Source organism: Lycium barbarum, chromosome 12, assembly GCF_019175385.1.
Source record: "Lycium barbarum isolate Lr01 chromosome 12, ASM1917538v2, whole genome shotgun sequence".
Taxonomy (NCBI): Eukaryota; Viridiplantae; Streptophyta; class Magnoliopsida; order Solanales; family Solanaceae; genus Lycium; species Lycium barbarum.
Window position 1 is genome coordinate 69,277,917 of NC_083348.1, and position 12,777 is coordinate 69,290,693.

Below are 12,777 nucleotides of genomic sequence, written 5' to 3' on the forward strand. Positions count from 1 at the left end.
TTTTCTTTCATACAAATTTTTTTAGACCATACTCTTGAACATTCTTTCTTGTTCAAATTTCTTTAGTACAAAATATTCTTCAAAAAAAGTTAGCAAAAGATCTCTTAGGAACTCACCGTTGGACAAAGAAACCGGATTAGTGGCCTGGCGCACAAGAACCAATATCTATTCCAATCTGGCTCAATATCTGCTTCAGCGCCGGCTCCTTTGGGTCATCCAACATTACTCTATAAACTGAAATTACATAAACAATAATTTACAATAACAAAGGTTGCATTTGTTGGTGGAAAATTATTGAAATCTTGCAGTGACAAATCCGAAGTTTAAGTTTATCAAGGAAGCTTTTGTGAAAACAGTTTTTCTAAAGCGGTTTTATGTAAAAGGTTTCGGATTCCAGTAATGCAGAAATCTTCAAACAAATAACAAATACACATTTCTTTCTCCACAAACTTCTTTTAACATAAGTTTTTTTGTTTCTATTTGCTATGCAAACGGCTCCTAAAATAAAAGATTCAAGAACATTGCAAAGTTTATACAAGCATACTTGCCTGTATGAGAGGTTTACAAAAAATTTTTGCAAAGGTACCTGATAAGGGAATTTATTGGAGCCCGAGAAGCTTGAAGTTATGTGATTTGGGTTTGATGAAAGGAAATAATTGCTTTTGGTTGGGAAAGCAGGCAAAATAACATGACAAAGTTATGAGAGGCACAAGAATCAATTTGCAGTTAATGAAAACTAGGTCAAGAATTATATATAATAATATTTTTCATTAGTAGGTAAAACACACAAAAGTTACAATATTGACTTAAGTTTTCTTTTTAAATTATATGGAAATGGGCAAATGAGATTTAGTGGTTCCTAGGATGGATGGCTTACGGATTCTAAACAACTCCATAAATTTTTCATTTTAAATAATTCTATCTAGCTTGGACAACCTTTCTAATTTATGTTTATCCCTAAATGTGAGATCACCCGGATCGGCTTTTGCTTCTTCAACGTAAGGTTCACCCAAAATTTTTACGAGATTGGATAGTTCAACTTTGTCTTCACTGGGAGATTGGAAAGTTCGCTCCTTAGATAATGTTAGGTTGAAGTCCCCCAACATAATCCATGGACCATTGTTAGTTAATAAATCATGAATTGGCCTTAAATTTAGACCTTTTTCCGAATCTCCGTAAACCCCAATAACTAGGAATTCGAACTTTTTCCCAACTAATGTAGATTTTCACCATAAGTATAAGTTTTTGTCAACCTGTTTTTTACCAGAAGTAACAAGATCGAAATAACTCGAGTCTCACATGAACACTAAGTGATTGTTAACAAGGCTTCTAATATTTTTTTTTTCCATTTGTAGGTGCCTTTCTTGGCCTCTTGGACTATATGAGGATTGTCCTCCTCCAACGTTTGTTCTATTTCTTGATGTTTGCTTTCATTATTATTAATATTACAAGTTAACATTGGCATTACTCCATATTGGACATTAGAACTTTTTGATGAACTTTCATTAGGCACTTTTTTATTTTATACTTCAATAAAAATATATAAATTAGCAAATAAATAGTAATAATTGGGATAGAATTACATATTAATAAGAATATAGTATATATAGAAAACTTAACGTGTAAGATTTTTGAAATTTATGCTAGAATTCTCATGTTAGATTGGTTTAGTCAAAATATATTTTTTATGAAATATTTGTAGATTACACAAGTATTTGATATTTGGGTTAAAATTTTCACGTTAGATCGATTTAGTTAAATATCTGTAAATATTCTTTGATAAAATATATTTTAGAGTACTTAGCTTAAATAGCATCCCAAAAGCAGCATCTATATCTATATCTATATCTATCTATATCCATATCCATATATTATTAAAATGAGGATAGTTTTAGCAAAGAAATTAGTTAATTAGTTATTGTTGGCCTTTAAGTTATACTATTTCTTTTTTAAAAAAAGGTTCTTTTTGATACTTTAATTTTGCCACTTTTTAAATACAAATTTTGACAATTATTCAATTTATAGATAATTACATCCTATGTTAATTAGGGCAACAATGCTACCAAAATTGACCCATTTTTTAAATCTTACAAAAAATGACCCGCTCCCCTCTCCTCCTTTCCCTCTCTCTCCAGCCACTCCCTCGTTCTCCCTATCTCTTCTTCCACCACACAAATTACTATCTTTTTAAGCTATTAGTGCTAATTAACGTAAAATTCAAATTCCAATATTAAAATGGATGAGCCAGTGCAGAGCATTGAAGAACTAATCTATATTTCTCTCTTACTGCATTCAACTATTAACTCGATCATTATTTTTTATATATAATGTGGGCAACGTACAATAATTATAATTCACAACATCAAAGTTTATAATTAGAGATACAATTTAATTTCAATAATTACTTTCTAATGAAATACACAAATATTAGCAACAATACTTGGAGTAATTTATTTTTTCAAATACAAGCCAAGTACATGACAAAGCTCAATTTTGACATTTATAGAGTTCGAAGTTTTCTTTAATTTGATTTGAGGACTTTGAATTTTTTGAATAGAATCTGTTGTTTGAAGCTAAAAATGTGATTATCCATTGATTTAACATGAACAAGAAGCAGAAACTCCATAAGCGATCATTGTTGAAGCTCGAAGCTTCAAAGTTTGAAATCGGGTTTCCATAAATAAGCTCCATTTTAAGTGGGTATTGTTGTAAAAGATTGGATACGTATTGAGGAACCTAAATTTGAAATTTAGGGTGATATGGTGTAGCTTTTGAGGCATTTCGGATGGATTTGGTGCTTGGCTTCAAGGAAGAAGACGAAGTTAGTTTTTGTATAATAGTGTATAATATTGTATATGGGTGTATATGGGTATACGGGTGTATATGGATATATGGGTTATAATATTGTATATGGGTATAAGTATATGGGTGTATATGGGTATACGGGTGTATATGGGTATACAGGTGTATATGGATATATGGGTTATAATATTGTATATGGGTGTATATGGGTATACGGGTGTATATGGATATATGAGTTATAGTATTGTATATGGATGTATATGGGTATATGAGTTATAATATTTTATAATACTATTGTATATGGGTGGTTATGTATATAGGCGTAAATATATGTATACACCTTCAAACACCTATATACATAATGTACTTGTCTTTTGTATATAAGTAGATAGTACTATATAAAAGTGGTTTTTGGGTTAAAGCTTTGCAATGTAAGTTTTAAACTATTTTTTTGCAATGTAAGTGAGCAAATTGTATATTTATTAAACTTCCCCTTGAATTTATAGTGGTTAATTAATTTGTATTTTAGAAAAGAGGAATATCGTTCCACATCAATGGTGGTTGATATAGTATTCTTCAGTTTTTTTGAGTTCAAAATGTTGACAAGTGGCACAATTTTTTTATGTATCTTTTTAAAAGGGAAGTGCGACGTGCTCTAATTCTATTCCTTTAGTTTCTCCACAATGTGTATGAGTTTTTCATCAGTTTCAAAATTGTCTCCCTAAAAGTTCTTTTACCCAAATCCCAATAATTAACCACCCGTCTTTAAGAAAAAAAAAACATAAAAACAAATACAGCCAAGTGATGAGCGAGAGAGAAGCCGGAGTAGGCAACAGACGAAGGCAAGTAGTCTCCATACATTTTGTTGATATATCAGATGGAGCTCAGTATTCGTCTTACATACTATAGGACTCTTCAGAGTTTCATTAATTCTGTCATTTCAAGTTCAACAAGTTAGTTTTCTATTTTACAGTCGTTCAAGATTCAATTTTTATGGGTTATTTTCATAATTTTTGGTAATGGGTTAACTGTTTGTGTTGTTTTTGTTAGAAATTTTGAAGATTCCGAGTTCATTTTTTGATAATTTAACTCTTGGGTTTCTCTCTCATTTCGAGTTCAGCAAGTTAGTTTTCTTGTTTTACAATTTGTTGAAGATTCAATTTTTAAGGGGTATTTTTCAAATTTTTGCTAATGGGTTGTGTGTTTGTATTGTTTTTTGTTCAGGCATTTTGAAGAAAGATGTTGGGAGAATGCATCACCAGCAGCAGTTTAGTGTATGTGATGGTGATTTGAGGAATCTTTGCAGGGCCGATGTTTTAGAGAATTGAAGACTCAAAAGAAAAGCAAGGTAAGATTGTACATCTGAGTGAAGCTCAACACAAGGTTTAACTCTTCTATTTTGCATCTTAATATGATTCTTTTGGAATCTACTATAAGGAAAAAAAAAGAAAAAAAAATATACAGAAATAGCATAACAATCTTTGTTATTGAGAATTATCTCTTTTTCACTTTGGTGACAATTTATTTTCTCGATAGTTTGGCTACTTAGATTCACATGTTGATGTGGTGTATTTCGAGTGCTTTTTGTGGTTGTTTTATCTTCTCCCATGTTGTTGTGGCCGCTTCTTTGGCGGATTTTGTTACATGCACTATCTTTTTGGTACTTCAATCATTTTCTTTTTCTACCCCTGTATTCTGCTGCATATTTAATTTGTAGTCTTGGAAGCTGCTTAGGTGATCAGAGGAGATAGTGATTTCTTCCATATCTTAGTCATTTCATTTATCAAATTACCTTACATGCAGCTGATTAATGATTATGACCTTAGGAACATCCAACATGGTGATAGTTACTCATATGGTAAGTTCATAGTATACCTGTCTTTAGTTTCAAGTATTGAAAACATCAACTTGCATTATTTTTTTGTGCTTTATTTGTTCAAATTTTATTCGCATTTCACAAAGAATTAAAGTCAATGGTGAATTGTTCTGACCTCTCTACCTCGCAAGATAGAGGTAAGATCTGCGTACACTGTATCCTCCCCAGACCCTACTTGTGAAATTACACTGGATATATTGTTGTAGAAGGAAGTTTAAGTATTTTGTAGTGCTTTTGAAGGTAGTTTAAGCAGTGTATGAAGGTCAATCATAGTGACGCACTTCCTTATCCAGCGAAGAGTTTTCCTCTTAGATTATGTTCCTCTGAAATTTGTTTTTATGCTGCTGCAGCGCACCACTATAGAAATCACTAGGAGACAAAAACATTCAATAGAACTTAAAGCTGCTTCTTCGAATTGCATGATAATTTTTTGTCTGGAATCAAGTAACCCTCCTATCAAATATATCTAACAGAAACTTATGTTAATTAGTCTCTAAAGTTAAGGTTTTATTACTTTTTGTTGTTCCTCATCGTGATAAATGTGGTCTTGGAGAAGGATAACATAGCCTGAGTAGCAGAGAATGGGTTATCACTTTTCCTTTGGAATATAAATCTAAACAAATTAAACGAACGACATGCAGACAAGTGCAGGGACTTTTAAGAATGTGCATTGTTCCCGATCATTTTATTCTTACTTGAACCAAATATTTGTTTCCTCTGATGTCCATGCTTGCTTAATTTTTTTCATCTCCATTTTATGGGAAAACCTGCCTCAAGTGTTAATAAGGGTGGCAAGGAAAAGTCTGCTGCTAAACATCCAAGAGTACTTATTTCCGACCTCTTTGATTTGTTTTAAAATTATTAAAAACTATCTCATTTTTATTAATGTGTGGTGTACTGGTAGCAGCTAGGGGTGTACATAGACCGGGTTGGTTCGTATTTTTAAATACCAAACCAAATCAATTGCGTCGGGTTTTTAAATTTACACACCAAACCAAACCAATAAACTTCTGGTTTTTCAATCTCGGGTTTTCTCGGGTTTTTTTCCCGGAAAAGTCTACATCCAAAACAAATAACTTTTACTTCAAATATTTCTTTAGTCCTAGTAAGATATAACTATATAATTAATGTGTTTCTTAAGAAAATAACACAAAATGTAAGATGAGTGATGACATTGTATTAAAATATTCAACAAAAAAGATAATAAAACCGATTAAAATAAATATTGCTAATTAATAAGCCATAAAAAAATGACCATAATCTAAAAATACTAAGTCATGCTAAAATAAGTACAACTAATAAGTATTAATTACATGACAAAGAAAAAAATTAAGTTATGTATTTTCACTCTCTAGACCAATTACGTAAAACTAAAGAATAAATATCCAACATTATTGTCATTCCTTGTCGTAGAATTGAATTTTTTTTGTTAGCATTAGTGTTGAGTTGGTTTTGGTTTGGACTTTCTTTGAGTTACTAACATTCATGAGATATAAAATTTCTTGACATTCAAAATTCTAAGTTCAAGCTTGAAATAATATAATAATAGACAAAAAACTATGAAAAAATTTAAGAAATATTTATAAATTACATTATAAATAAATATATTTATGTATAAAATATTTTAAAAATTGAATAAATGCAATGTCGGGTTAGTTTGGTTCGGCTTGACTTTTTTTAGCTAAACCAAACCAAACCAATTATGGTCGGATTTTTTTTCCATCACCAAACCAAGTCAAACCAAACCACTAGTCGGGTTTTTTTTCTCAGTTTGACTCGATTTATCGGTTTGTCGATTTACTTTGTACACCACTAGTAGCAGCGCTTTCCAACCTTACCACGATTTTTGATATTTTTTTTTTATCTCGCGCCTTTTGAGGCCTTTATGGATCATTCTCGCTTCCCATGCCTAAATAAACATCTAACGTTCTCAAAGTCTATCCACCATAGTTAATCCGGCTTTGGATATGATAATTGAATTTTATTTAAAAGATTTATCGGTAGCAGCCTTCCGATTTTATCATTGATTATTTCTCAAATTAATTAGCATCTAGCTTAACCCAAACCCAAACTCATTCTTTGTCGACTAATTTTCTTCTCTTTGGGCAACAAGTTTGAAATAAATTGGCAATCCATCTCGCTGTCTTACAAATGTTTTTACCACTCTTTTCTTTTTACTTGGCTACGAGATTTGATATAGATTTGCATCTCATCTCAGTCATCTCCAATTTGTTTAACTGGGTCTTAAAATAAACCATTAAGAGAATTACCACTTAAATTAATTAACTATAAACTTTTACGCCTTAGCAGAAATGATCTCATTTACATCTCAATTAAAAAACAAATCACCGGTATGCCTTCAGCTCAAAGTAAAATCATTCACGTGCAAAACTTGAAAAATGAACATATTTACAAATAACTTGGAGATATTAAAACAAGATAGAACCATGAGTGTAAACCCATATCAAATATGCTACTAACAATCATTGGATACTTACTGCTAATACTTACATCTTTCATCTTAAAATGAAACACATATATATAACATATTCACACAAGGATATGATTTTCATTGAAATGTACAGCTCAAAGCGAAGATACCGATTTAAAATCTCATAAGTAAAAAGAGAGCCGAGAATGCCTAATGGATTTTTGTTACTTACACAATACATAGCAATTAAAATAAACATATGCTTTGACACATACATAACAATTATATAATCAAATACTAACAATTACTAACATCATATGCAGCAAGCATTCACCTAATACAAATTTAAAGTAGGACCCGCTATTATAAGCATGATGATAAGAATTTTATATGAGTATACTTTTTCATAAAATTTATACCAGGGAGCAAATATTTAATACCATTTACAAGGCAACGAAGGGAGTATCAGGCAATGAAAAGCCTTTCAATTATTTCAAAGGTTTTTTTTTTTTTTTTGTTCTTATATAATTATTGGAACTTTTACTATCTCCTTTTTCTTTTGGGTGTTCTACAGATTAAACTAATTATCTGGATGAGCTATAACATTGTTTATGTTAGTGGAAGGCTAATTTTTATAATTTTTAGCATTTGTCAGTTACTGTTTCATAGATGGGTATAATACAATATACACCAAATCACGTTTTGTGGGTGAAACAAATTCACATAATTAAATAGTACTTGCTTAAAATAAAAGTTACAATTTTGTGGTTTAATTAATTCTATTTCCGCACACTATCACTACAACAAAATATGCTTTTAGCAGCAATTAATTTGCGGCAATAACTTAATTGTCGCTAATTATATTCTAGAATCAATTATTACCAGCAATACCAAACTTTAGCCCTAACAAAAAATGCCACTAAAGGCTTTAGCGACCTTGGATCTAATGACATTAACCAATTGCAATTGCTGGTAAATGTTTTTGTGGCAATAACTATTGCCGCTAAAAGGAAAATATATTGCCACTAAAAGCCTCTTTTGATGTAGTATGATTCACGAAGAGAAAAACCAAAATAGAACACGACCAGGAATCTAATGATACAGAAACATTGTCATTTAAATGATGTTTTTTTCCCACAAACAAAGGATAATATTTTTATGGAATTAAAGTTATAATGAACGTTCTAAAGTATATAACAGCTAAATAACTTAAATATGGGTCTTCATATAATCATGACATTAAACTATACAAAGAATATTGGGTGTTACCTTTTTGCGAAGATTAATTCACGATAAGAAAATTGCTACAATGTATAGATTTCCAAAGCTAACAGCCTGGTGGTAATTGGCTTGAGCCTTGGGGTGCTCCCTTTCAAGGTCTCAAGTTCGAAACCCACTGGGTGCAAACAATTTCTGAGGGCCATTGGACTGGGGTAAAACCCTGAATTACCCGTGGTGCACTTGCGGGAAACTCCTTGCCGAGGGCCTGTGCACCCCCGGGATTAGTCGGGGCTCAAAGAGACCCGGACACCCGGTGCTTAATCAAAACAATAGCTAACTTTCAGTTCCACAAACTCGAAACCGCGAACGAGAGACTCCAACTCCAACTTGATTTTCAAACCAAACCTTTCGAAACTGGTATATTTTTTCCTCTCTTAGCATTTTGCTCTCAATTTTTTCTTAATTCTTTACTCATTTCTTCTTTTTCTTGCTATGTATTGACTATCTAAGTGTGTAACATTTTATTCCATCACTTGAAACTTATTTATAGAAGTATACATTGTTAAAGTTTGGATTAGAACTCTTGTTATGCTTATGTATTGAATGATTTTTATTTCTAATGAAGTGGGTTTTAGTTTCTTTAATTAATCTTGTTCCTTAATGTTTCTTAAGGGTTTAGCTAACCCTAGGACTCGCCCATTTACTTCGATTTGAGCTCGGAAGAGGAAAATTGAGGCTGGGAAAGATTAATTAACAAGGATTTGGGGCTTTAAACCTCATCTAATAACTTGAGTTAGGAATAGAAAAGTTAACTTGAGATTCAATTGACAGTGCTTAATATCACACTCTAAACCTTGAAAAAGTTTAGAGTGAAATTCATTGATTTGGTGGGAAGACTTTCAATGAGATTTTAAAGACCATTATCTATTAACATAAACTCGCTCTTAGTTGTAAACTCATAAAATACATTGGATCGTTACTTGAGAGTAATTTCTCTTGTATCCATGCTTGTTACCATTGATCAGTTTACTTGTTTTCTAGGTTAGTTTTATCTTTATTAATTTTTAAATCGAAAAACCAAATATTGAAAAAGTGTTTGACTTAGCTTAGTTGGTGATAAATACTTTACTTTCTTAATCGCCTTTATATTGTTCTTTGTGGGATTCGACCCCGACTCATGGGTAAATTATATTGCGACGACCGTGTACACTTTCTCTTTGAGGAGTGGATTTGAACTTATCAGTGCACGAGGCTTTCTTATGAATATAAAGCAATCAACACTGACGAAGGAGAACAATTCACTTCAAGTATTATTTTTTGCTAGAATCCACTTAGAATTATTCTAATAAAGATAACAGATGGCTTCTTATTTGCTATATTTGTATGCTATTATACCAGCAAGGTGTTTTGAGATTAACTTTTTCCCTCTTTTTTACTTTTTGGGATGACAGGGCAATAGAGAAGGTAATATTTCATCCTTTGAGAGCTTATACTAGAGTCTCCAGAGACACCAAGAAGCAATATAAATATCACCAATAGACATGATGCTCCTGAGTGTGTGTGGACTGAAAGAAGCAGAAACTCTATCACGAGAACATCCTTCAACAAGAAGACAATGGAATGGATCATTCAGATCTTGCGAGAAGCTTCTAAGACGAGGGGGAATCTGGTGAAAAGATGCAAGAAGAAAGATAACTTCTCAGAAGTGTTTGGCGCCATAAATTTTACCAAATATAGAAGGAGATCGGTTATAATTATTCCTAAACTGACGTTTAACTAAAGGTTGGGTGTTTATCGCAGAGAAAGTTGGTAGATTCATTAATAGTCACACGAATGAGGGCAAGCTAGAGGAATTCAGGCTAGTTGACAATAAAATTCCTTATGCTGAAGCCGTTAAGAGCATTAAATGGGCAAATAGGGAGGACAAGGAGACAGTTGCAAAATGCACATTAAATGGGGTGGGGGTGGGGGGTGGGGTGGGGAAGAACATGCATTAATGATTTTTCAACATCACAGAATGAAGTTTTAAAAGGGGAGCTTGGTGGGCTTTTTCAAGATCAAAACTAGTGTCACACCAACCCTACAAGAAGTCAGGAGATGGTCCAACAGCCTATGGAAACAAGCACATGGATTGAACATTTATGAGATGGGAGAAGGTTATTTCCTCTTTGAGTTCGCTTCAAGAGTTACGACAGAGCAAGTAATTGTAGGGGACTGGGTCTGTAAAAATCTTCCAGTCAAACTACAATGGTGGAATCCGATGATAGGTGTAATGGGAGAGAAAGTAGACCCAGCTCAACTTGGGTCAGAATTGTAGGCTTACAACTACACTTCTAGTCCTAGAAATTCTTTAGAGCCATTGGAAACCATTGTAGAGGTTGGGTAGAGACGGAAGAGGAAACACAATTGTGTAATCATCTTAAATGGGCGAGGATTAAAATCAGAGGTGACGGTACCAACATACCCAAGGAGGTGCATATTGAAGATGGTCATTTTTGCTACACTATGCAAATGTGGGCCGAAACTCTGGTAAAGGTGGTCGCCGGAGAAGAAAGCAATTCAAAAACCTTTAACTAGCAATCATAAAGCTTTAAACCAAAGGGTAAAGAGGTAGAAGGCTGTTTATTCAGTCTGGTAGAAAACAGGGGAGAAATCACGTGAAATTGCAAAGGCACGTGAAAAAGCCAGGAAAACTTTTTAAATGTCAATTGGGCCTGGGGTCTCTGCTCTGAAAGTAACACAGGATCAAAGCCCAAAATTTTCAATAGGCCAAACTTCAAAAAACCCGCCTATTAAGTCACTTAAACTACCAGAAGAGGCACGTGATGGGCATGTGGACCTCCTAAAAGGATTGGAAGGAATTAAATCACTAGCAACAAAATTCCTAGAGGCGTACAATGACTGGGAAACTTCTTTGATGGTTACAAGCTCCAAACTCTTATCAAAACTTCATCTGAGAGAGGGAAACACTTTGCAAATAGCGGAAACAGAACAAAGCAGCGGAGAATACACAGATATTATCTGTTCAACATTCACAATTCATGATAATACACTGAGAGACATATTGATAAGCATAACACTGAAATACTGGTATTAGTGAACTGATTATGGAATGTAAAGCATCAACTGGTTATACACTGACTGAGACTCATGTGATGTCAATACACGAGTCTATACTGATTACATAATATTCGAAATAATAACCATGAACGAATTATGAAACTATATCCATAGAAAATAGAAGTTCTACAACTATTCATGAAACTAGGGCATAACTGTACTCTGAGGCAAATTTATGATAGTCGTAAAAGAACGTGGCGTAGGGAGAATCATTAACATTCCCAAACGTAGAGATTTAGCCTTACACACCTATAATCGCTCCAATCTAACGAATTAAACTGCTTTTCTGACGAAGAACACCAAAACCCTAGCTTTGAATTGCTTGAGAAGGATTTACCTTGGAAATCCTATGTTTTGGTTGAAGAATCATGTTACTAATCATGAATTCATGTTAGAATTACTGTGGAATCGTTAGAGCAATCTTACCTTGACGTGGGAGGATGAGGAGAGAGGAAAATGGCTGCTTAGGGCTTTAGAACGAAGTTGGAATATAAAAAATGACATAAAATCGTCTAAGGGTCGCATTTATAGGCCTGGGGTGAAGTACCCCGGCGAGCTCACCACTCACTATGGCACTCGTTGCGCCAGTGCTATGGCACTCGCCCTGCTCATTTCACACTTAGTCAAAATCTTAGGTTTTTCGATGGTATTGACAGCGTCTCGGTAAAATGGCCATAATTCCTAGCACAGAGCTCCGTTTGGGCTGGGCGACCTACCATTGGAAAGGTATTTCAAAGGGCTACAACTTTAAAGTTTTACGTTTTTCAAATTCCCAATGAATTTTCACAAAATCAAGCTGGAAGATGGACCTACCTCAAACTTAGTCGATTCTAGCGAATCTTAAGCACCTCATTATTCGTCTTGATTTCATAACAACTATTTTCACCCAAACTCATCCCGATAGTACTTCACATGTTTGAACTGCCACATTAATACTCATTTAACACAACCACACCTATTCTGAATTTACGGAGTGTTACATTGACGTGTGGCCAACGCGCAAGGCCTGCTGCTTTGAGCGTTTTTGTGATGCCCATAACTTTTTGCTCCGATCTCCGTTTGGCCTAATCTGTATATGGATGGAAAGGTATTTCCACATACTACAACTTTCATTAAGGAACCATTCCAAATTCTCACTAATCAAGGGTTGCCCGAAGTAGGCCCCTCGGCCACTTTCGCAAAACGTTTAAACCTTCAATTTTTTTGCTAAAACTCTAACGATACGAGTCTAACCTTTGTTGTAAGATACGGGGTGTAACAGCATCATCCTAGGAGGTGGCGGCGGCAGAATTGAACTGGATAATGGCTGAACCACAATTTTCGGAGC

General features: G+C 33.6%; 1 long non-coding RNA gene across 1 annotated transcript; it reads left to right on the top strand.

Moving 5' to 3' along the window:
- The first annotated feature begins 3,468 nt into the window (after positions 1-3,468).
- Positions 3,469-11,529, top strand: LOC132622749 (uncharacterized). The gene is made up of 4 exons (XR_009575984.1): positions 3,469-3,755; positions 3,853-3,925; positions 4,027-4,150; positions 9,782-11,529. It is a non-coding gene; the product is annotated as an uncharacterized LOC132622749 (long non-coding RNA).
- The last annotated feature ends 1,248 nt before the right edge of the window (positions 11,530-12,777 follow it).